At 38.8% G+C, this 24,646-nt stretch overlaps 1 long non-coding RNA gene across 1 annotated transcript in view; it reads left to right on the top strand.

Annotated features, from left to right (window-relative positions):
• LOC133633596 (uncharacterized) overlaps positions 1–24,288 on the top strand; it is a 58,905-nt gene extending 34,617 nt beyond the window's left edge. Inside the window, exon 3 of the long non-coding RNA XR_009821796.1 lies at positions 23,612–24,288. This is a non-coding gene — a long non-coding RNA (uncharacterized LOC133633596). The remainder of the gene's footprint in view (positions 1–23,611) is intronic.
• Positions 24,289–24,646: the final 358 nt, after the last annotated feature.

The following is a 24,646-nucleotide window of genomic DNA, read 5'->3' as shown; positions in this document are numbered from 1 at the left end:
TTGAATCACAAACATTGAAATTCAACGATTTGGTGCATTTGCTAACAGCTAAAATGATGTACAAAGCAAACTATAACCTGCTACCCCAGAATGTACAACAATTCTTCTCAACAAAAGAGGAGAAATATAACCTTAGAGGAAAATCAAATTGAAAACATTTATATGCTCATACAACACTTAAAACCTTGAGCATATTAGTATGTGGAATGAAATTATGGAAGGAATTAACCAAATAAATCCAACAAAGCACCAATATGATTCAGTTTAAGAGACTGTTCAAACTACAATTGTTCACAAAGTACACAGAACAAGAATTATGATGATTTTTTTTTATTTTTTTTATTGAGACAAAGATAATTTATGTATTTATTGTGTTTATATACTATGGTATATTATTTGTTTATTATTTATTTGTTCACTGTTCTGTTACAGAGGACAAGGAAATTGGATAAAATTGCTATGGCATGAAAAGGGGTAGGATTAAATAAGCTCAGCTTCTTCCTACTCCTTTTCGGACGTGCTGTAATGAAACAATATGTGATGAATTACATTGTATCGTATGCATGTTCGAAATAAACTTAAAACTGGAACTGAACTGAACCTGCCTGCTGGGCGAGCTGCTACTATTGTACCGTAAAATCTTTATTTAGAAAAACATTTTTTTACAATGCACATTTTTGCAGGACCATGCAAACAGGGATCGTATTGATATTTTTCCACAAAAATGTTAAAAAATGCGATGAAAATGTCATGTAAACGCCGCCTTAGTCTGTACAGCTCAGCATCTAACCTCCAACTTCTCCCCCCAGTGATACTAAAGAGCCACCTGCCTTTACTCACATATGAACTTGAAGTGCCATCCCATGGAATGGTCCAAAATGTGTTGGTGTCCTGGTGCATTCAAAGTTCCTTTCACTGGAACTAAGGGGCCAAGCTCAACTCCTGAAAAACAACCCTCCACCAAATTTCAGACTCGGCACAATGCAGTCCGAAATGTAGCGTTCTCCTGGCAACCTCCAAAACCAGACTGGTCCTTCAGATTGCCAGATGGAAAAGCGTGATACATCACTCCAGGGAAGGCGTCTCCACTGCTCTAGAGTCCAGTGGCGATGTGCTTTACACCACTGCATCCCACGCTTTGCATTGGACTTGGTGATGTATGGCTTAGATGCAGCTGCTCGGCCATGAAGCTCTCTGCGTACTGTACGTGGGCTAATTGGAAGGTCACATGAAGTTTGGAGCTCTGTAGCAACTGACTGTGCCGAAAGTCTTTGCACTATGCGCTTCAGCATCCACTGACCCCTCTCTGTCAGTTTACGTGGCCTACCACTTGGTGGCTGACTTGCTGTTGTTCCCAAACTCTTCCATTTTCTTATAATAAAGTTGACTTTGGATTATTTAGGAGCGAGGAAATTTCACGACTGGATTTGTTGCACAGGTGGCATCATCCTATGACAGTTCCACGCTGGAAATCACTGAGAGCGGCCCATTCTCTCACAAATGTTATGCACAAATGCTTGATTTTATACACCAGGCCAAGTGATTAGGACACCTGATTCTCATCATTTGGATGGGTGGCCAAATACTTTTGGCAATATAGTGTATTTAAGACAATGCTACATTTATCCATCGTTTTCTCCAATGTTCTGCATGATCTGCGACTTTCCCAGTTAGCAGCGTAGCAATTCCTTCCTTCCTCTTCATGTCCCACCTCGGCGGTGCATTTAATGCCGGCTTTCAACCCCCCCTATCCCCCCAGTGACTTTTAGCTGGTGATGCCCTGTCACTTTCACAGTGGGGGACACGCAGAGTGACGACGGGGTCTATGAGAGCCACGCTGGGGTGAGGCGAGGACGTGGAGCACCGAAAGGTTTTCCCAGGTCTAAAAGCTCGGGTCTGTCTCTGATCTCAAACCTGTAGGGTGTTGGAAGCCTTAAGAGGCTCCCCCTCCCTCCTCGCCCACTCCTCATTCTTGGCTCCTTAAATGTGGCTTTCATATGCATGAGTCACATTTACAAAATGAAAACACTTTCTCTAAACTGCCTTAATTCTCTTGTGTTGAGTCTCAAGCTGGCGCCGTAGGAAATAATACTGAATGTGTTTTCTGTGTCAACGTGAGGTGGACTTAAATCCTAAAAAATTGGTCACAAAATTGTACTTAAGTCGACAAATTTGCGGACAAAATGTGGAATTTTACTTATCATTCACAATCCTTGTGTAAAACTGGAACACATATATTTTATTTTTTTATGCATTCTAATTTGTAATATACGGAAAAAACGAGGTGGCTAACAATGAATCCCATTGGAGTACACTATTGGGGCCATAAAGCCCTCTAAAATCAATCAATCAAAGTTCATTTATATAATCCTAAATCACAAGTGTCTCAAAGGGCTGCACAAGCCACAACGACAACATCAAAAACTGCCAACAATACCCCATTTACATCTCGTTTCCTGAATAATAACCAAGTATTAGCAATATTGTTATTACAAGCGCTAACGCAGAGAAACTACTTTTAGCAGAGCCGTGATCACAGAAAGCTAACTAGCTTATGATGTTATATTGACATATTCCGCCAGTGAGCTGCTACATTACCTCTGAGCTGGTGAAAGTTATCAATCATCCCTTTTAGCTGGATAGTAGAAGGTTGTAGCTATAAACTGAGAAATTGGTCAACTTTGACATTCAACTTATACTCGGAGATGGCGAGAAAGACCCGGAAAGACGCTTGTTTTTTGCCACCTTTATTTATTTTTAAAAATCTGGATTATGATTAATTCTTTATCTAAACTTTGATATATGAACATCCCATCAGTCGGCATCCCAGTGAGAACAGACATTGTACAGTAAGTGACCGTTTAATGTTCGTAGTTTGTATTTCTTGTTTGGCACTTAGAAATACTGCTACTTGCCGGATCTGCTTATCACTAAGTTTCTAAAACTTGTAGTTCATCCTCCCTATATTCAGGCTCAAAAATGTAATGTTCTGGATCATAATTTGTCTTAAAGTAGTCGTTGTTGTCTCTCATGAAGTCTGATGTGATTAGTAGTAGATGTTGTTGAAGGGAAAAGCGAATGTTGTAATGCGTCTGTGAAATTAGACCGCCATGTGCTTAAAATGAACAAATTACGAAAATATTTATAAAGTTATTATGAATGTGCCTGATGCTCACAGCATATACGCAGTACATTTAAAACCTTGATTGAGGTTTTTGGAAGGTTTTTTTTAAGAGCGCTTTACGGGCGGAATCCCATCAACTCCATCGTTGGTTGATTTTTGCTAGAGTTGACTTTTCGAGTTAGAATGCATTCAAAAAAGAAAAACATGTCGGTTTTCTTGTGAATTCCAAAAAAAAGTGATGCAAAGTTTTCAACAAGAGGTTCGCGGAGGCACTGCAGGGGCCTGTGAAAAGTTTGGTTGGTAGTTTTGTTCACTCACACTGTTACTACATTTCAATATTACAGAAAAGTAATTTTTTAGGTAACTTTAGGGACTTAATTATGTCTCCACTAAAGCCCAAATAACATATAAAGCACTGAGATAGTAGATTAACTCCCTATACAATTAAATAGTGTTAATGTTCAAGAAAACTAGAGTGGTCACTGACTCTCAGCCATTACGAAATCGAATAAGATAATCGTGGAGGGTGGCGTGGCCTGCGGGCCTGCCGCTGAACGGGGTGTGCAAGGACCGGCCTCGAAGGCAGCGACAGGTGAGTAGATGGCCCAGGTGGGCCTTGTTATCTAATCACCTGTCGCCTTTATTAGCAGCAGCCGGAACGAGACACGAGAGTTGGAGTTGGGAGCTGCAGAGAGAGCAAGAGCGAGACGCCTAAAAGAGACTGCTGAAAAGCAATTCCAGACTGTGGTAATAAAAAAGATTGTATTCAAACTGTCTACCGGGCTCACGGAGGATCTTTCGAGCTCAGGAGAACCCTCACGGCAAAGAGACCTTTTACAATAATATTTTAAGAAGGTAGAAAAAAAGTACAGTAGAGTAGACACGATGACTGCGACCTGGCGTTGAGATAGACAAAGTAAACCAAATAGGGAGATTTATTAATAATTTGTGTATTCATTATATATATCATGTATTCTATATGTCCCGGGCCCCGTTTTGTGTGAATACGCGCATGTAAAATGTCAATTAATGTAATGTGTGACAGGGCGCTTCTTGTGAGATTTTACAGCGGACGTATTCCTAGTCCCTTCCAGCTCCGTCACTGATAACTTTATAATGGCAAATTCCCCCATATATTTCAGTGTGAGGTACTTAGGAGTTCATTTATGTATATTTTAGGAATAAGATTCTAGGAATAGGGTCCGAAAAATCATGTAAATACCTGGGATGGGAATTTTACAACAACTCCCAATTCGATCCCGATTATTGGGGTGATTATTTGATTGTAGGTCCAACTGATTTTTTTCAATATATTATTTGGTATAAAAATGAAAACCTTTTTTAAAGTCGGTGACAGGTTGCCAAAACTTCTCCTTGCCGCTGACGTATATTGCAGCGAACAAGCGCGGAGAGCCGGAGATCTTTTTAAAAAGACTTTGGGTGTTTTTTAAATCAATGTTCTAAATGATGAGTTGATTTAGAATTGAAATAAATTGGAATCACAATTCAGATTCTTGATGAATTATAAGATTATTTTTGAGCACCAAGTGTGCAAGTGGAGTTTTGCACAAAAAACAAGCATTGCTCTCGGGGTGTCATGACCTGTCTTGATTTATATTACGTAGCTTTTTCCCTACATGTTTAAGTCTGTTTCCGTTCTCTACCCTCCTAACTTTCGTTTACTTTTGGTTGCCATGGGAATGACATGATCACACCTGTTTTCCGTTTAGTGATTAGTGTCCCCACCTGTTTCTGCCCCTAAAGACTCCCCTTTAGATTTTGGTTTCTCCCATCCTTAAAGATGCTGGATCAATGTACGCTCTATGCGTCATGTTTCTACACCTCTGCGCGGGTGAACTACGTTTTTGCTTTGTGGTGCCCTGTTGGCCCCCAGGCGACATGTTTTCGCCTATCATACGGAATAAAGGAATCTTACCTGCACACTGCTCTTGGAGCTTCCTGTCCTTCTCTGCATCGTACAAATACCGCCATCCAAGCAATGGGACCTGAACGTAACAAGGGATGCTAAAATACATTGATTCAGATCCAGATCGCAATTCCTGTATTTTCCGAATTTTCAATCATCTTTTCAAAATGTTTTTCTAAGAAAACATTTTTCAAAATAATTGTTTTAGGCCAATTCTGCTTTATCGGTATCATGCTTCAAACCCCGCATTGAAAAGCTGTGCACCACAAAACGTGCTCATTTAGCCATTAATCCTGACTACCTCATTTTGATATATAAAAAAAAGAAACCGCACTAATTGTTTCCTGAGTTAAATTTTATTTTTCAGTATCAAACGGTTCAGGTCGGACAAAAATTGTTATAGTTTGAATAAGGATTTGATTTATTTTTTTATTTTTTTATATAAATTGATGCACTTTAAATATTTTCTGTTACAAAATAAAAAAACAATGTCAAAGTTATTCTTTGTTGTAAATTTATCTATATTTCCGTCTTTTTTGTTTTCTTTAATGTTATTAAGGATACAATGTTATGCAGAGGTGTATTTATAGCAGAGGTCCCAAAACTACTTAATTATAATTTTTTAATCTGTCCTTTCTCTTCCATTCATTCATTTCATTTGTCATTTATTTATTTATTTCAGGCAATGACATAAAAAAGTACAAAGTTGACAACACATACTAATATAAATTAATATAGTGCAAAAGGTAATGTATAGTATGTAATGCATGATTGTCCAGTTTTGCCTGAAAGGCAGTGGGAAGAAGATCATTTATTTAATCCCACCCCCAGTTCTCCATTCAGTGATTATTCACATGAGTTTCACTCTTACTTTGTTCAAGGTTTATAATACAGATGTTGTATCATAGTGGCATTACCACAGGTAACAATAATTATTATACTAACAATAATTTGTATCAATAATGTAGGAATAATGAATATACCAACAATGGTAATAGACAAAATGCCAACAATGGTAATAGACAACATAGCAATAATGGTAATAGACAACATAGCAATAATGGTAAGGAAACATTGAGCACATGTTAATAACACTTTGAGACACAGTACAACAGCAGGTCAAATTAAAGACCCTCATCTCTATATTTGAATCAAACCTCATCAATCCATTTTCTACCGCTTGTTACTCTTGAGGTCTCCTAGCCGCTCAGGCAAATCATATTGTCTAAAAATGCATTTTTCCATCGATAATGTGACGTCAAGTGTGTGCTCTTTCAGTGGCGAAATCGTTGGGGAAACGTGTCTCCGGACAAGAAATATGCTCTGAACACGGTGAGTCTGTCCGCATTTTGTTACTATATATATATATATATATATATATATATATATATATATATATATATATATATATATATATATATATATATATATATATATATATATATATATATATATAGTAACACTTTAGTATGGGGAACACATATTCATATTCATATTAATTAGTTGCTTATTAACATGCAAATTCATAACATATGGGCTCTTGATTAGTTATCATTAAGTACTTATTAATGCCTTATTCTGCATGGCCTTATAATACAACCAGTAAGCCATTAACTAAGAGTCTTCCCTCAATAACCTCAGAATTATTGCTTATTAGTAACCCTAACCCTTATATGTTCCCCTAGTGTCCAAATAACTCTAAATTAAGTCTTTGTTACTTTAATAAGCAACTAATTAATGGTGAATATGTTCCCCATACTAAAGTGTTACCATATATATATCTATATATATATATATATATATATATATATATATATATATATATATATATATATATATATATATATATATATATATATAGATATATATATACAGTATATATATATATATATATATATATATTAGGGGTGTGGGAAAAATCGATTCGAATTCGAATCACGATTCTTACGTTGTGTGATTCAGAATCGATTCTCATTTTTAAAAAATCGATTAAAAAAAAAAAAAAAAAAAAATTACATTTTTAATTTTTAATTTTTTTTCTTTAATCAATCCAACAAAACAATACACAGCAATACCATAACAATGCAATCCAATTCCAAAACCAAACCCGACCCAGCAACACTCAGAACTGCAATAAACAGAGCAATTGAGAGGAGACACAAACACGACACAGAACAAACCAAAAGTAGTGAAACAAAAATGAATATTAACAGCAGTATCAATATTAGTTACAATTTCAACATAGCAGCGATTAAAAATCCCTCATTGACATTATCATTAGACATTTAAAAAAAAAAAAAAAGGAACAATAGTGTCACAGTGGCTTACACTTGCATCGCATCTCATAAGCTTGACAACACACTGTGTCCAATATTTTCACAAAGATAAAATAAGTCATATTTTTGGTTCATTTAATAGTTGAAACAAATTTACATTATTGCAATCAGTTGATAAAACATTGTCCTTTACAATTATAAAAGCTCTTTACAAAAATCTACTACTCTGCTTGCATGTCAGCAGACTGGGGTAGATCCTGCTGAAATCCTATATATTGAATGAATAGAGAATTCTTTTGAATCGGGAAAAAAATCGTTTTTGAATCGAGAATCGTGTTGAATTGAAAAAAAAAAAATCGATTTTGAATCGAATCGTGAGCCCAAGAATCGATATTGAATCGAATCGTGGGACACCCAAAGATTCACAGCCCCTATATATGTATATATAGCCCGGCCCCCAGCCACATTTTTTTAACCCAATGCGGCCCCCAAGTCAAAAAGTTTGGGGACCCCTGACTTATAACAATTTTTAGACAATACTATTTATTTATATATATATTGGAGAGTGGAGGGCGCAACATATTTTCTTCTACAGAGGTGGGGCGTAACAGAAAATAATTGGGAAGCACTAGATTAGAAGACCAGGTTCATTTAAAAAGTAGGGGTTCCCACTTTGTCGCTTCATCGGTTTGGGGGTCGTTGGCCTTAGAAAACGTTGAAGACGCCCAATTTGGTGAGGCTTTGGTGGTGCATGCAAACATATGTTTTGCTTGCACCTTAATGAGAACATATGCATTTCAGAACACACACTTGCTTGATCGGGAACATTTGGGTTTCTGCTGAGGGGTTCCTGTCAGTCAAAGCTGTGGCAGCTCAGGGTCCGCTTCCTGTTAACAAGATATGTTTATAGCATCAGCGCTGGCCTCCCGCTGTCTGTGTATTCCTGCATTCGCGCTCCCTGTCGCCCCTCAGGATTGATGCGCGACGCTCAAACATATCCATTAACTATTAATCTGGCGGGGACCGGCCATCTTCTGGGGGACTAATAGACGACAGCGACGGAGACTGAGCCACGGCCTTCCTTTGTGGCGGTGTACAAGTGGCAGGATGCTGCGTGTAAACATTAACCGGGGTCTTGCCACTGGTGACCAACCGCTTGCAGGTTTTTAGGCTGGGGAAATATTAACCCCGTCCCAGCTGGGGCTCTTCCTCCTGTCGGCCCATGGGTAAATGAAGAGACGCCGATCCTTCCATCACTCTGCGCTCCTCCTTCCTCCTACTCATCCATCCGCTCTCTCTGTTTGTGTCTCTCTTGGCACCACCGATGGTGGCGACTTGTAAAGGAGGGAGAGATTGATATGATGAGAGGAAGACGTGCTGCTTCCTGCCTCTGGACGGGGGAAGATTTATGGACTCGCCGCTTCAGGTGATAACAGTTTTTTCTATCACACCTATAAAGAACTGATCCTGAGGAAATCACTTTATTGTCATTGCACTTAAAAAGTACAAGGGAATTACGGGTTGTTTTTTTTTAGCAGACATACATTATATTGCCAAAAGTATTTGGCCACCCATCCAAATGATGAGAATCAGGTGTCCTAATTACTTGGCCCGGCCACAGGTGTATAAAATCAAGCACTTAGGCATGGAGACTGTTTCTACAAACATTTGTGAAAGAAAGGGCCGCTCCTAAATATTCCAAAATCAACTGTAGGATTTGTTATAAGAAAATGGAAGAGTTTGGGAACAACAGCAACTCAGCCACAAAGTGGTAGGCCACGTAAACTGACAGAGAGGGGTCAGCGGATGCTGAAGCGCATAGTGCAAAGAGGTCGGCGACTTTCTGCACAGTCAGTTGCTACAGAGCTGGCTGTCCAGAGTCGGGACCCCGGGTGGACCACTAGCCTGTGCATCGGTTGGGGACATCTCTGCGCTGCTGACCCGTCTCCGCTCGGGATGGTTTCCTGTTGGCCCCGCTGTGGACTGGACTCCCGCTGATGTGTTGGATCCACTGTGGACTGGACTTTCACAATGTTATGTCAGACCCACTCGACATCCGTTGCTTTCGGTCTCCCCTAGAGGGGGGGGGTTACCCACATATGCGGTCCTCTCCAAGGTTTCTCATAGTCATTCACCGACGTCCCACTGGGGTGAGTTTTTCCTTGCCCGTATGTGGGCTCTGTACCGAGGATGTCGTTGTGGCTTGTACAGCCCTTTGAGACACTTGTGATTTAGGGCTATATAAATAAACATTGATTGATTGATTGATTGAAATGTATGTGACTTTCCAATCAGCCCGCGTACAGTACGCAGAGAGCTTCATGGAATGGGTTTCCATGGCCGGGCAGCTGCATCAAAGCCATACATCACCAAGTCCAATGCAAAGCGGTGTATGCAGTGGTGTAAAGCATGTCGCCACTGGACTCTAGAGCAGTAGAGACTCATTTTCTGGAGTGATGAATCACGCTTTTCCATCTGGCAATCTGATGGAGTCTGGGTTTGGAAGTTGCCAGGAGAACGCCAGGAGAACTGTACATTTCGGATTGCATTGGGCCGAGTCTGAAATTTGGTGCAGGAGTAAGTATGGTGTGGGGTTGTTTTTCAGGAGTTGGGCTTAGCCCCTTAGTTCCAGTGAAAGGAACTTAGAATGCTCCAGGATACCAAAACATTTTGGACAATTCCATGCTCCCAACCTTGTGGAAACCGTTTGGCGTGAGCCCCTTCCTCTTCCAACATGACTGTGCACCAGTGCACAAAGCAAGGTCCACAAAGACATGAATGACAGAGTCTGGTGTGGATGAACTTGACTGGCCTGCGGAGAGTCCTGACCTGAACCCGATAGAACACCTTTGGGATGAATTAGAAGGGAGACTGAGAGCCAGGCCTTCTCAACCAACATCACTGTGTGACCTCACCAATGCGCTTTTGGAAGAATGGTCGAAAATTCCTATAAACACACTCCGCAACCTTGTGGACAGCCTTCCCAGAAAATTGGGGAGGGGGGGGGGGGGGGGGGGGGGGGGGGGGGGGGGGGCGACATCATTTTGAACCCTATGGGTTAGAAAAGGGATGGCACTTCAAGTTCATATGTGAGTCAAGGCAGGTGGCCAAATACTTTTGGCAATATAGTGTACATTGTACAGGGTGACAGAACAGGAATGCTTATGGGTCGCCGGTAAAAGGTGGAAAAGGTGATTCCAGATTAGGTTCCTATGGGTGGGGAGGCTCAGTCCTGTGGGGCCAGGAAAAAAACTTGATAGCCACGATAAGCACATGGTTACGACATACCAACTTGTGCATTGGAATGATGGCATCCGACCCGAGATGCCAGCCACAAGGGGCACTGCTCGGTTTTCCGTCCTACCACGTGGGTGCTGTGTGTGTGTGTGTGTGTGTGTGTGTGTGTGTGTGTGTGTGTGTGTGTGTGTGTGTGAAGTTGTGTGTGTGTGTGTGATGTGTGTGGTTCAATACGCATAGGGAGAAGTTTTTATTTACAGACGTTCTTCTGGTTGCCATATCCGTAATACGCCAATAGGGAGAAGTTTTTATTACAAGATGAGTCGGGTGTGTCTTGAAGGTGAAATTTGGGGTACCCCTAGGGTTCGATTGAACCAGGTTAAGAACCACTGCTCTAACATAAGGGGAACGCAGCAACGCAGCAGCTGCAGTAAGAAAACTCGTCCAAAAGATGGCGCAATGAAAAAAATCTCCCGCCGGTCTTTTCTTTGCTTCGATACATTCTTGATAGTAGCGTCATGTTTGTAGTGCAATCCAAGATCATTTCTTGATAGTGTCTGCTATTTTACATCAGCATAGCCATTAGAGATGTAATATTTGTGTCAATATTACAGCGGACATCATGTCAGTGTAGCACCCCTACTGTAGGATAGCAGGTTAGTACAACAATTAAGATTACTAGGTTCTTGGCTGTATAATTGAGAGACTCGCAATGAGACGTTACGTACTTAGTGGACCACAGAACAACTGCTGGCAAATTTATTACACAATAACACATGAACAGTGTGATTTTTAAATTGAAAATACCCCCCAAAAATAAAATAAAAATAGAGCTCTGTTGCAAAAATCAAAAGTAGCAAAATAGAAGAAATGTCCTTTTTAAATTGTCCTTTCAAAAAAGGAATTCTACCTGGGTAGTAATGAATTGAACACTGTTTATATTCCTTGGTTGGGAATCCTTAGTTCCGTATCCATATGAGTTGGGAAATTGTGTTAAATGTAAATATAAACGGAATACAATGATGTGCAAATCCTTTTCAACCCATATTCAATTGAATGCACTACAAAGACAAGATATTTGATGTTCAAACTCATAAACTTTTTTTTTTTTTTGCAAATAATAATTAACTTAGAATTTCATGGCTGCAACACGTGCCAAAGTAGTTGGGAAAGGGCATGTTCACCACTGTGTTACATGGCCTTTCCTTTTAACAACACTCAGTAAACGTTTGGGAACTGAGGAGACACATTTTTTAAACTTCTCAGGTGGAATTCTTTCCCATTCTTGCTTGATGTACAGCTTAAGTTGTTCAACAGTCCGGGGGTCTCCGTTGTGGTATTTTAGGCTTCATAATGCGCCACACATTTTCAATGGGAGACAGGTCTGGACTACAGGCAGGCCAGTCTAGTACCCGCACTCTTTTACTATGAAGCCATGTCGATGTAACACGTGGCTTGGCATTGTCTTGCTGAAATAAGCAGGGGCGTCCATGGTAACGTTGCTTGGATGGCAACATATGTAGTTCCAAAACCTGTATGTACCTTTCAGCATTAATGGCGCCTTCACAGATGTGTAAGTTACCCATGTCTTGGGCACTAATACACCCCCATACCATCACAGATGCTGGCTTTTCAACTTTGCACCTATAACAATTCCGGATGGTTCTTTTCCTCTTTGGTCCGGAGGACACGACGTCCACAGTTTCCAAAAACAATTTGAAATGTGGACTCGTCAGACCACAGAACACTTTTCCACTTTGTATCAGTCCATCTTAGATGAGCTCAGGCCCAGCGAAGCTGACGGCTTTTCTGGGTGTTGTTGATGAACGGTTTTCGCCTTGCATAGGAGAGTTTTAACTTGCACTTACAGATGTAGCGACCAACTGTAGTTACTGACAGTGGGTTTCTGAAGTGTTCCTGAGCCCATGTGGTGATATCCTTTACACACTGATGTCGCTTGTTGATGCAGTACAGCCTGAGGGATCGAAGGTCACGGGCTTAGCTGCTTACGTGCAGTGATTTCTCCAGATTCTCTGAGCCCTTTGATGATATTACGGACCGTAGATGGTGAAATCCCTAAATTCCTTGCAATAGCTGGTTGAGAAAGGTTTTTCTTAAACTGTTCAACAATTTGCTCACGCATTTGTTGACAAAGTGGTGACCCTCGCCCCATCCTTGTTTGTGAATGACTGAGCATTTCATGGAATCTACTTTTATACCCAATCATGGCACCCACCTGTTCCCAATTTGCCTGTTCACCTGTGGGATGTTCCAAATAAGTGTTTGATGAGCATTCCTCAACTTTATCAGTATTTATTGCCACCTTTCCCAACTTCTTTGTCACGTGTTGCTGGCATCAAATTCTAAAGTTAATGATTATTTGCACAAAAAAAAAAATGTTTATCAGTTTGAACATCAAATATGTTGTCTTTGTAGCATATTCAACTGAATATGGGTTGAAAATGATTTGCAAATCATTGTATTCCATTTATATTTACATCTAACACAATTTCCCAACTCATATGGAAACGGGGTTTGTACATCCTCTAATGCTGCAGCAAGCACATCAAATGTGTGTGAGCCTTTGAGACATCTAAAAGCTAATGCAGCGGAGTATCTCTCTAGAGAGTTCTGGTCTATCCAGTGGCAGGTGACACCTAAGTAACTACGTTGTCTGGCAGACCAGCAGTCAGTTGTGATAGCAACATGATTCACAGTACTCAGTTTTCTGACAATTATGCTCTTCATTGTCTTTGCAGCTTCCTGTATTCTACAGCTAAATGTTTTTCTTGTCATAACTGTACACTGAGGTTGCAGGGTTTCTATCATAGTCTTGAAGGATGGTGTCTCGACCACAGAAAATGGTTGATTGGCTTGACATACAAAATTTAGCACAAGCTTGTCAAGTGTTGTCTGCGTTACCCGCCGTGAAGAGACAGTAAGGCAGCTTGTGATCTTTGCATTCTTGATGGGGGGTCCCTCAGCAGTAGACGATCTTCTCTTTCTGTGGGATTCTATCAGGTCTGTGTATGTTGTCAATTTATTGGGGTGAACCCTCTGTTGACAGAAAAAAATACCAATGAGCCTACAGGGAATTTATCCATTAAAATACTCATCGCCACACCATGATGGCGGGACACCATGACTTAAATGTGTGAAAAAACATACAGGTAGTAACTAACAGAAAAAATAAGTTAATAGAAAATACATTGTTTTATTCACTGAAATCAACTGGCAAAACTTTAAGCTTTAACTTTATTTCCTCTCCATCGTGGCTAAGTTACTCTGCTTTGGTGTGTGTTTGTGTGTGTGTTTGTGTGTGTGTGTGTGTGTGTGTGTGTCTCTGTCTTCTGTCTATGAGGCTGCAGTGCGTTAGTAAATGTCCCCACACGATGTACATTTGACAGTGATTCATAGCAGGGAAGCTAACATCAGCCTAAGGTTACAGCCAAAATATCTACTAATGTTACTTACCGCGATGTGCTTCCTCAAATTTGACGTTGAGTTCATGTAAGCTGAAATGTCCACTTGTTTGGGGAGACACAAATGACAACGCAATACATAACTCTTTTTTTTTTGGTTGTCTGAAGCGTGAACACGGATTGTATTTGAGGCCAGGGGTGTTCTTCCTCTTCTGGTTGACGCGAAGCGTTCGATGTTGTCGCTGCCATTGTTGTCGTTTGCAGCTGAAACTTAAAGGCCTACTGAAATGAACATTTTTTATTTAAACGGGAATAGCAGATCCATTCTATGTGTCTTACTTGATAATTTCGCGATATTGCCATATTTTTGCTGAAAGGATTTAGTATAGAACAACGACGATAAAGTTTGCAACTTTTGGTCGCTGATAAAAAAAAAGCCTTGCCTATACCGGAAGTAGCGTGACGTCACAGGAGGAAGGATTCCTCACAATTCCCCGTTGTTCACAATGGAGCGAGAGAAATTCAAATTTGAGCGAGGATGAAAGATTCGTGGATGAGGAACGTGAGAGTGAAGGACTAGAGTGTAGTGCAGGGTGTATCTTATTTCGCTCTGACCGTAACTTGGGTACAAACTGGCTCATTGGATTCCACACTCTCTCCTTTTTCTATTGTGGATCACGGATTTGTATTTTAAACCACCTCGGATACTATATCCTCTTGAAAATGAGAGTCGAGAACGCGAAATGGACATTCACAGTGACTTTTATCTCCACGACAATACATCGGTGAAGCTCTTTAGCTACTGAGCTAACGTGATAGCATCAGGCTCAAATGCAGATAGAAACAAAATAAATAAATCCCTGACTGGAAGGATAGACAGAAGATCAACAATACTATTAAACCATGTACATGTAACTACACGGTTAATAATTCTCAGCCTGGCAAAGTTTAACAATGCTGTTGCTAACGACGCTGAAGCTAACTTAGCAACTTAGCAACCGGACCTCACAGAGCTATGATAAAACATTAGCGCTCCACCTACGCCAGCCAGCCCTCATCTGCTCATCAACACCCGTGCTCACCTGCGTTCCAGCGATCGACGGCGCGACGAAGGACTTTACCCGATCATCTGTGCGGTTGGCGACTAGCATCGGCTAGGCGTCTTCTATCCAAGTAAGTACTCCTTGTTGTGTTGCTACAGCCAGCCGCTAATACACCGATCCCACCTACAGCTTTCTTCTTTGCAATCTCCATTGTTCATTAAACAAATTGCAAAAGATTCACCAACACAGATGTCCAGAATACTGTGGAATTTTGAGATGAAAACAGAGCAGTTTGTATGGTGACACATTGGGTACGGATACTTCCGTTGCCGTCGTGACGTCACACGCATACGTCATCATACAATGTGTCCACTAGATGTCGCAAAAGCAATCATTTGTATCTTTGTAGGTTATGCTACATATGTAAAAAATAAAATAAACCACATGTTATGTTAGTGCACCAGTAGAGGAAAATGAGCAAACTACAAAAATAAATCCTGTAATTAGATTTTGAAATTATTTTTTTATCTTTATAGATTGAAAATTAACACCAATGAGTTGACTGATGAACATTATCACATAATTTATTCAGAAAGTATAAAAAGCGACAAATAAAGGTAGAATACTATTAACCGCAAAAAGTAAGTGTAAAAAAAAAAACAACAACAACATTGTGATTTGTACATTTTCAGAATGTGCTTGTTCCATTTTTAAACAAAGAAAACAATCTGAAGTTGTCTTTATTTTTAAGTTATCGTGCCATGATTTTACCAGTCCGGCCCCACTTGGGAGTCGATTTTTCTCAATGTGGCCCCCGATCTAAAATGAGTTTGACACCCCTGGTATGATCCAATCCACTTTATTTACATAGCACATTTAAACAACAAAAATGTTTTCAAAGTGCTGCACAAAAATATAAAAAACAGAATTCAAGTATTATTTTTAGCTCCACTAATGACTGGATAAAAATAAAAAAATACATATAAAAACAATATAAAAATATATATGATTAAAAACGATTTTAAAGGGTAAAACTAGGGATGTCCGATAATGGCTTCTTGCCGATATCCGATATTCCGATATTGTCCAACTCTTAATTACCGATACCGATATCAACCGATACCGATATATACAGTTGTGGAATTAACACATTATTATGCCTAATTTGGACAACCAGGTATGGTGAAAATAAGGTCCTTTTCAAAAAAATTAATAAAATAAGATAAATAAATGAAAAACATTTTCTTGAATAAAAAAGAAAGTAAAACAATATAAAAACAGTTACATAGAAACTAGTAATTAATGAAAATGAGTAAAATTAACTGTTAAAGGTTAATACTATTAGTGGACCAGCAGCACGCACAATCATGTGTGCTTACGGACTGTATCCCTTGCAGACTGTATTGATATATATTGATATATAATGTAGGAACCAGAATATTAATAACAGAAAGAAACAACCCTTTTGTGTGAATGAGTGTGAATGGGGGAGGGAGGTTTTTTGGGTTGGTGCACTAATTGTAAGTGTATCTTGTGTTTTTATGTTGATTTAATTAAAAATAAATAAATAAATAAAAAAAACCAACCAAAAAAAACCGATACCGATAATAAAAAAAAAAACGATACCGATAATTTCCGATATTACATTTTAAAGCATTTATCGGCCTGCCGATATTATCGGACATCTCTAGGTATAACCAATTAAAACAATAAATAGAAATACAAATGTAAAAACAGAGAGGACCTCACAACTCACATAGTGTTAAAAGCCAGAGAATAAAATTGGGTCTTAAGACGAGACTTAAAACACTCCATTGTGGGAGCAGTTGGAACATGGAGGGGCAGAGTGTTCCAGAGCTTAGGGCCGACCACAGAGAAGGCCCTGTCTCCCCTGGTTTTAAGTCTCGTCTTGGGCACCACGAGCTGGAGCTGGCTCTCGGACCTCAGAGCGCGCGCAGGAATGTAAATTTGGATGAGGTCCGAAATAGAATGAGGTGCCAGTCCATGTAAAGCTTTAAAACCAAACAGCAACATTTTAAAATCAATTCTAAAATGAACAGGGAGCCAGTGCAAAGTCTCAAGAATTGGGGTTATATGCTCGCGTTTCCTGACCTCCGTTAAAAGTCGTTCTGGACTAACTGCAACCTGGAGAGAGCTTTTTGGCTAATGCCAGCATAAAGTGCATCACAGTAGTCCAGGCGACTTGAAATAAAAGCATGCACGACTTGTTCAAAAAGGTTAAAAGATAAAAACGGTTTTACTTTTGCTAAAAGACGAAAATGATAAAAACGGTTTTACTTTTGCTAAAAGACGAAGATGATAAAAACACGATTTTAAAACGCCATTGACTTGTTTGTCAGGCTTAAAATCGCTGTCTATAGTGACGCCAGGGCTGGTGACTTTGGGGCGCGCATCATTTTGCAATGGTCCCAAGTCAATGAGGGCCGGACCAAAAACTAAAATTTCCGTTTTTCCCCCATTCATTATTAAAAAAGTCTGGGCTAACCAAGCCTTGACGTCGCATAGACAGTTAAGAAGCGGTGTCAGGCTTTTTGAAATCGGCATATAAATTTGGCAATCGCCTGCATAAAAATGATAAGACACTCCATGCCTCTTAAAAATCTCTCCAAGGGGGAGAGAGAGCATTGGTATGACCAATACTGTCCCTGTAACTACTTGGTATTGGATCAACACCCACATAGTAACAGCCAAAACTAATGTAAAGTTAACAAACAATAGAAGAATATAATGTTACAGCAGAAAGTAACTAGATATTAGTAAGTAGATTAATAAGTACAAAATAATACTCGTTTAATTAGGAGCCTGTGTCACCCATGTTTAAATGGTTCTATTATTAATATGTCAAAATATTATGAAATATATCATCATAGGAGCAGGAAAAAAATAAGCAGTAGAAAATGGATGGATGGATGGAGGAGCAGGCTGCAAACATATATGGTGCTATAGATGTTAGGACTAGAGATGTCCGATAATGGCTTTTTTGCCGATATCCGATATTCCGATATTGTCCAACTCTTAATTACCAATTCCGATATCAACCGATACCGATATATACAGTCATGGAATTAACACATTATTATGCCTAATTTTGTTGTGATGCCCCGCTGGATGCATTAAACAATGTAACAAGGTTTTCCAAAATAAATCAACTCAAGTTATGGAAAAAAAATGCCAACATGGCACTGCCATATTTATTATTGAAGTCACAAAGTGCATTATTTTTTTTAACATGCCTCAAAACAGCAGCTTGGAATTTGGGAGCATGAGGAGGTTGAGGTGGGGGGGCAGGGTTGAGGTGTGTGTGTGTGTGTGGGGGGGGGGTGTATATTGTAGCGTCCCGGAAGAGTTAGTGCTGCAAGGGGTTCTGGGTATTTCTTCTGTTGTGTTTATGTTGTGTTACGGTGCGGATGTTCTCCCGAAATGTGTTTGTCATTCTTGTTTGGTGTGGGTTCACAGTGTGGCGCATATTTGTAACAGTGTCAAAGTTGTTTATACCGCCACCCTCAGTGTGACCTGTATGGCTGTTGTCCAAGTATGCATTGCATTCACTTGTGTGTGAAAAGCCGTAGATATTATGTGACTGGGCCGGCACGCAAAGGCAGTGTCTTTAAGGTTTATTGGCGCTCTGTACTTCTCCCTACGTCCGTGTACACAGCGGCGTTTTAAAAAGTCATACATTTTACTTTTTGAAACAGATACCGATAATTTCCGTTATTTCATTTTAAAGCATTTATCGGCCAATAATATCGGCAGTCTGATATAAATCGGACATCCCTAGCCAAAACTAACGTAAAGTTAAAGGCCTACTGAAACCCACTACTACCGACCACGCAGTCTGATAGTTTATATATCAATGATGAAATCTTAACATTGCAACACATGCCAATACGGCCGGGTTAACTTATAAAGTGAAATTTTAACTTTCCCGCTTAACTTCCGGTTGAAAACGTCTATGTATGATGACGTATGCGCGTGACGTCAATAGTTAAACGGAAGTATTCGCACACCATTGAATCCAATACAAAAAATCTCTGTTTTCATCTCAAAATTCCACAGTATTCTGGACATCTGTGTTGGTGAATCTTTTGCAATTTGTTTAATGAACAATGAAGACTGCAAAGAAGAAAGTTGTAGGTGGGATATGTGTATTAGCGGCTTGCTGCAGCAACACAACCAGGATGACTTTGACTTGGATAGCAGATGCGCTAGCCGACCCTAGCCACAGACCGCACGGATGATCCTTCCGTCGATCGCTGGAATGCAGGTGAGCACGGGTGTTGATGAGCAGATGAGGGCTGGCTGGAGGTGGAGCGCTAATGTTTTTATCATAGCTCTGTGAGGTCCCGTTGCTAAGTTAGCTTCAATGGCGTCGTTAGCAACAGCATTGTTAAGCTTCGCCAAGCTGGAAAGCATCAACCGTGTATTTACATGTCCATGGTTTAATAGTATTGTTGATTTTCTGTCTATCCTTCCAGTCAGGGGTTTATTTATTTTGTTTATATCTGCATTTGAGCCTGATGCTATCACGTTAGCTCCGTAGCTAAAGTGTTTCACCGATGTATTGTCGTGGAGATAAAAGTCACTGTGAATGTCCATTTCGCGTTCTCGACTCTCATTTTCAAGAGGATATAGTATCCGAGGTGGTTTAAAATACAAATCCGTGATCCACAATAGAAAAAGGAGAAAGTGTGGAATCCAATGAGCGAACTTGTACCTAAGTTACGGTCAGAGCGAAAAAAGATACGTCCTGCACTGCACTCTAATCCTTCACTCTAACGTTTCCTCATCCACAAATCTTTCATCCTCGCTCAAATTAATGGGGTAATCGTCACTTTCTCGGTCCGAATCTCTCTCGCTGCATTGTAAACAATGGGAAAATGTGAGCAGCCCTTCCTCCTGTGACGTCACGCTACTTCCGGTACAGGCAAGGCTTTTTGTTTTATCAGCGAACAAAAGTTGCGAACTTTATCGTCGTTGTTCTCTACTAAATCCTTTCAGCAAAAATATGGCAATATCGCGAAATGATTAAGTATGACTCATAGAATGGATCCGCTATCACCGTTTAAATAAAAAAAATTCATTTCAGTAGGCCTTTAACAAACAATAGAAGAATAGAATGTTACAACAGAAAGTAACCAGATATTAGCAAGTAGATTAATAAGTACAAAATAATACTCGTTGAATTAGGAGCCTGTGTCACCCATGTTTAAATAGTTCTATTATTTATATGTCAAAATATTATGAAATATATCATTATAGGAGCAGGCTGCAAAAATATATGGTGCTATAGATGTTGGGACTCTATGTCAGGGGTGGCCAACATTTTTCAGTCCATGACCCCTCAGTGGAAAATGTTTGGACGCCCCTTGCCCCATAGCACACTCAAATATATCCCAATACATAATTTCCCCCCCCCTGAAGTTTAACTGTGACAAAAGAAACGGGCCCAAAAAACAAACGCCGGTTGTCCGCAGGCTCTACTGTGCTATTTATAGTGCATAGAAAGCCTCCACCGTGTTCTAATTTAACATCAGCTGATAGCGGTGTAAAAGCGGGGTCAAAGTTTAAGGCAACACGCGGTGGCTTTGAGAGTCATTATTAACATGGAAATGAACGCAACAGCCTGTATGGCCTCACCTACACTGAACGGGGCTGAAATAAGTTGCAGCGAAAAATCACAAGGGCCGTTCTTGATAAGACATACTTGTGTTACTATAGCAACATCCGTGGCTCAAGCGAAGAATGCAGGGATGTGAATTGTTGTCGTTTTTTTTTTTTGGTTGTATTTTTTTTTTTTAAATGTGGGGTTTGCTAACAGACGTGCAAATTATTGGCACATTAATGGCTCCATTCAGGGCTGATTTCAACAATAGCCATAAGTGCAACGCTGAGCCGTGTGCGACACAAAGGCCTCCATCCACCGTGCCGGTTTTCTTTAAAAACACACAAACCAGCTGTGTTTGATACATTTCTTGCATTTACTGCATTAATGTTGCTTTCGTCAAAAAGAGGATTTGCCCTTCCACGCACATGCCTCGAATTTAACTCGATGTCGAGCATTTGTTGCGTTTTTTACATTTCACGAGTAAATGAAAAGGCGCAGCCAACACAACATCTACTTCCAACTGTGCTGCTATGGTGAAAATAAATGCTGGCACCTTCCACAACCAGCATTTGGAGTGAAATTCTGTGCGCGGACAAAAATTAGACACATGCAATTCTCCCCAGTGGGTTTGAATATTAATATCAATTCTCACTGCTAAGTTGTTCCACAAGTACTTTAGTGTGCATATTTTTTTTATTGCGGCGTCACTGCACATGCCCGCTTTGATTTGCATTGATGGATAATGATTTTCAAGCCACATTTGATCCTTTTTATGAACATTAATGGCACTCCAGAATGCATATTGATATTGTATGAACCAATTTGTCTTCATTCTGTACTTTAAATGTGATTTCAGTGAGCATTGTTGTTAGTTTAATGACTGCTTTTTGGCATCGGTGCATTATAATTCATTGCTGGGTGTGCTTATTAAATGAAACATATCTTCAGCTGACTTTCACAATGCCTATTCAGATAATCCGTGCATTATGCTAGTGCCCCCTGCTGTTCATAGCCACCACCGTTTTACATCTGACTCAATGTTGCTATAAATATTCAAGTTCACTGACTGTGAGTGGACCACAATATTCAACTTCAGAGCTAATATTTTGCCATTAGATATTAGAAAGGGTGACGGTGCAATTGTACACCACTGCAACCGTAATAATAAACATAGTTCTATATTGATAAACCATTGACATTAATCAAAATTGATCTGTAATTCTTGCTTTAATTGTTTTAAAATAAAAGCGCAGCATTTGGGTAGCACATCAGCGCTGATCGTTGCACGAAACGATCATTTGTTAAAAGTATTTTATTTTTTAATTACATTTTAATTAAGTTAAATTATAGTATTTCATTTTATTTATTGATATATTTTTACCTAAAATTATTTTTTGGTTTTTATTTGTTTACATTTGTTTTATTCAAAATAAATTCAATTTCCTATATATTGTATTGTACATTGACTTATTTTTCATTTTATTTTTATTGACCAGAACTATGCTTTAAACAATAACATTTGATAATATAAAATAAAGTGCAAAAAGTTACTTATTTATTGTTTTAAAAAAGTGCAGTAATGAAGCAACACATTGGCAATAATATTTACATGGAAAAACAGATAACTTGTTATAATTGTTTGCCTTTTTAATGAATTTGAATTGTGTTCTGCTATTTTTTACCATGCCTATTCTTTTTTAGAACACATTTAAATACATGTATGTGATACTTTTCATATTAACATTTCAAAATGTAAAGATAAAGTGCAAAAAAGTTTTAAAAAAAAACTGTTTTGTATGCAGCAGTGCAGAAGCTATTTAAGTACCACAGTGTGGTGGCACATTTGCACCTAAAATATCTGAATGGGGGAAAAAAAGATAATTAGTTTTAAATTGTTTGCTTTTTAATTTGTTTTAAATACATTCAAGTTAAGATAAATTATTAAATTGTATTTTTATATACTTTGAATATATTATTTTTATTATTACATATTTATTATTATTATATGAATATATATCCATCCATCCATTTTCTACTGCTTGTCCCTTTCGGGGTCACGGAGGGTGCTGGAGCTTATCTCAGCTGCATTCGGGCGGAAGGCGGGGTACACCCTGGACAAGTCGCCACCTTATCGCAGGGCCAACACAGATAGACAACATTCACACTCACATACACACTATATGAATATACATTTGTACTTTATTTCTATATACTTTCAATATTCTTAACATTTTTAAAATAGAATATATATTTGGTTATACTTTTGATATTGAAGTTGGAGAATTGAAAAATAAAGTGCAAAGGTTATTTAAAAATGTGAAGCATTTATAATAATATATATAATATAATAATAATATAATAATTTATATATAAATAATATAACGGGGCGGTATAGCTCGATTGGTAGAGCGGCCGTGCCAGCAACTTGAGGGTTGCAGGTTTGATCCCCGCTTCCGCCATCCTAGTCACTGCCGTTGTCCTTGGGCAAGACACTTTACCCACCTGCTCCCAGTGCCACCCACACTGGTTTAAATGTAACTTAGATATTGGGTTTCACTATGTAAAGCGCTTTAAATCACTAGAGAAAAGCGCTATATAAATATACTTCACTTTATAACCCCATGAAAATTTTATTTTTTTATAACATTTTTGCCTTGATTTTTTATTATATTTGAATCCAGTTAAATTTATATATAAAATATATAAAATCTTGACTGTTTTTTTTTCAATAAAATTTTACTCTTAAAATTTGAGGACATAAAATCAGCGCAAATATCTGCATGATAAAAATGTGATCTGTTATCTTGCCTTGATTTTATTTTTTTGGATTTGAATCAAGTTAAACTATACTGACACATTGTTTTGTTTTACTTTGACTATTCTTAAACATGTATAGTGAATCAATTGCAATTGTGTTTGATATTAACACTTAGGAAGTTGCTTTCTGTATTTATAGGTGCTAATATCTGCATGGAAGCAAGAGGTTTGCATGAGTGCAGCAAGCCACAGCACAGCGTGTCTCAGTCTCCACCAATCTAAAGACAATGAAGGTTCACCACACTGTAATTAGCCAACAATGAGTTTGCCAGTCACTTCTCATAAATATGAATGAGGAGGGATGGATAGAAGGTGTTGGGTCTAAATCTGCCACCATGTTTTATTTTTTTCCCTTCTGACGTGAGACGGAGAACACGGCCCAGCGTCATATTCATCCTATCAAAACTTCCTGAGGGAAAGAGTTTTTAAAGAGCTTTTGTGTGTCACTCTTTTCCTGTCATGACTGGAAGAGTGCAGCTTGTAGAAGGCGTTAAGGGGTGCAGATTGATGGAGCAAGTTTGCCTTTTGTGTTTTTTTTGTTTTTTTACTTTGAGAGGAGAGACTTTTTGTTTTTAATCTCCCTTGGTCTCAGCTGTTAATGTGAAATCAATTCAGGAACGGGGCAGAAAATATTTTTGAGTTTAAAGTCTGCTTTTTACGATTACTTAGCAGCCATCAGGAGTACTTTCATCAAAAGTGATGCTTTGCAACTCGTAAATTAGTGTTGTCCCGATACCAACATTTTGGTACCGGTACCAAAATTATTTCAATACTTTTCGGTATTTTTCTAAATAAAAGGGACCACAAAAACCTGAATTATTGGCTTTATTTGAACAAAAAATCTTACGGTACATTAAACATGTTTCTTATTGAGAGTTTGTCCTTAAATAAAATAGTGAACATACAAGACAACTTGTCTTTTATTAGTAAGTAAACAAACAAAGGCTCATAATTTAGCTGCTGACATATGCAGTAACATATTGTGTCATTTATCATTCTATTATTTTGTCAAAATTATTAAGGACAAGTGGTAGAAAATAAATAATTAATCTATTTGTTGATTCACTGTTAATATCTGCTTACTTTCTCTTTTAACATGTTCTATCTACACTTCTGTTAAAATGTAATAATCACTTATTCTTCTGTTGTTTGATACTTTACATTAGTTTTGGAT

Source organism: Entelurus aequoreus, linkage group LG18 (assembly GCF_033978785.1).
Source record: "Entelurus aequoreus isolate RoL-2023_Sb linkage group LG18, RoL_Eaeq_v1.1, whole genome shotgun sequence".
NCBI lineage: Eukaryota > Metazoa > Chordata > Actinopteri > Syngnathiformes > Syngnathidae > Entelurus > Entelurus aequoreus.
The sequence above is the reverse complement of the archived record's forward strand: the minus strand, read 5'-3'. Positions and strand labels throughout refer to the sequence as shown.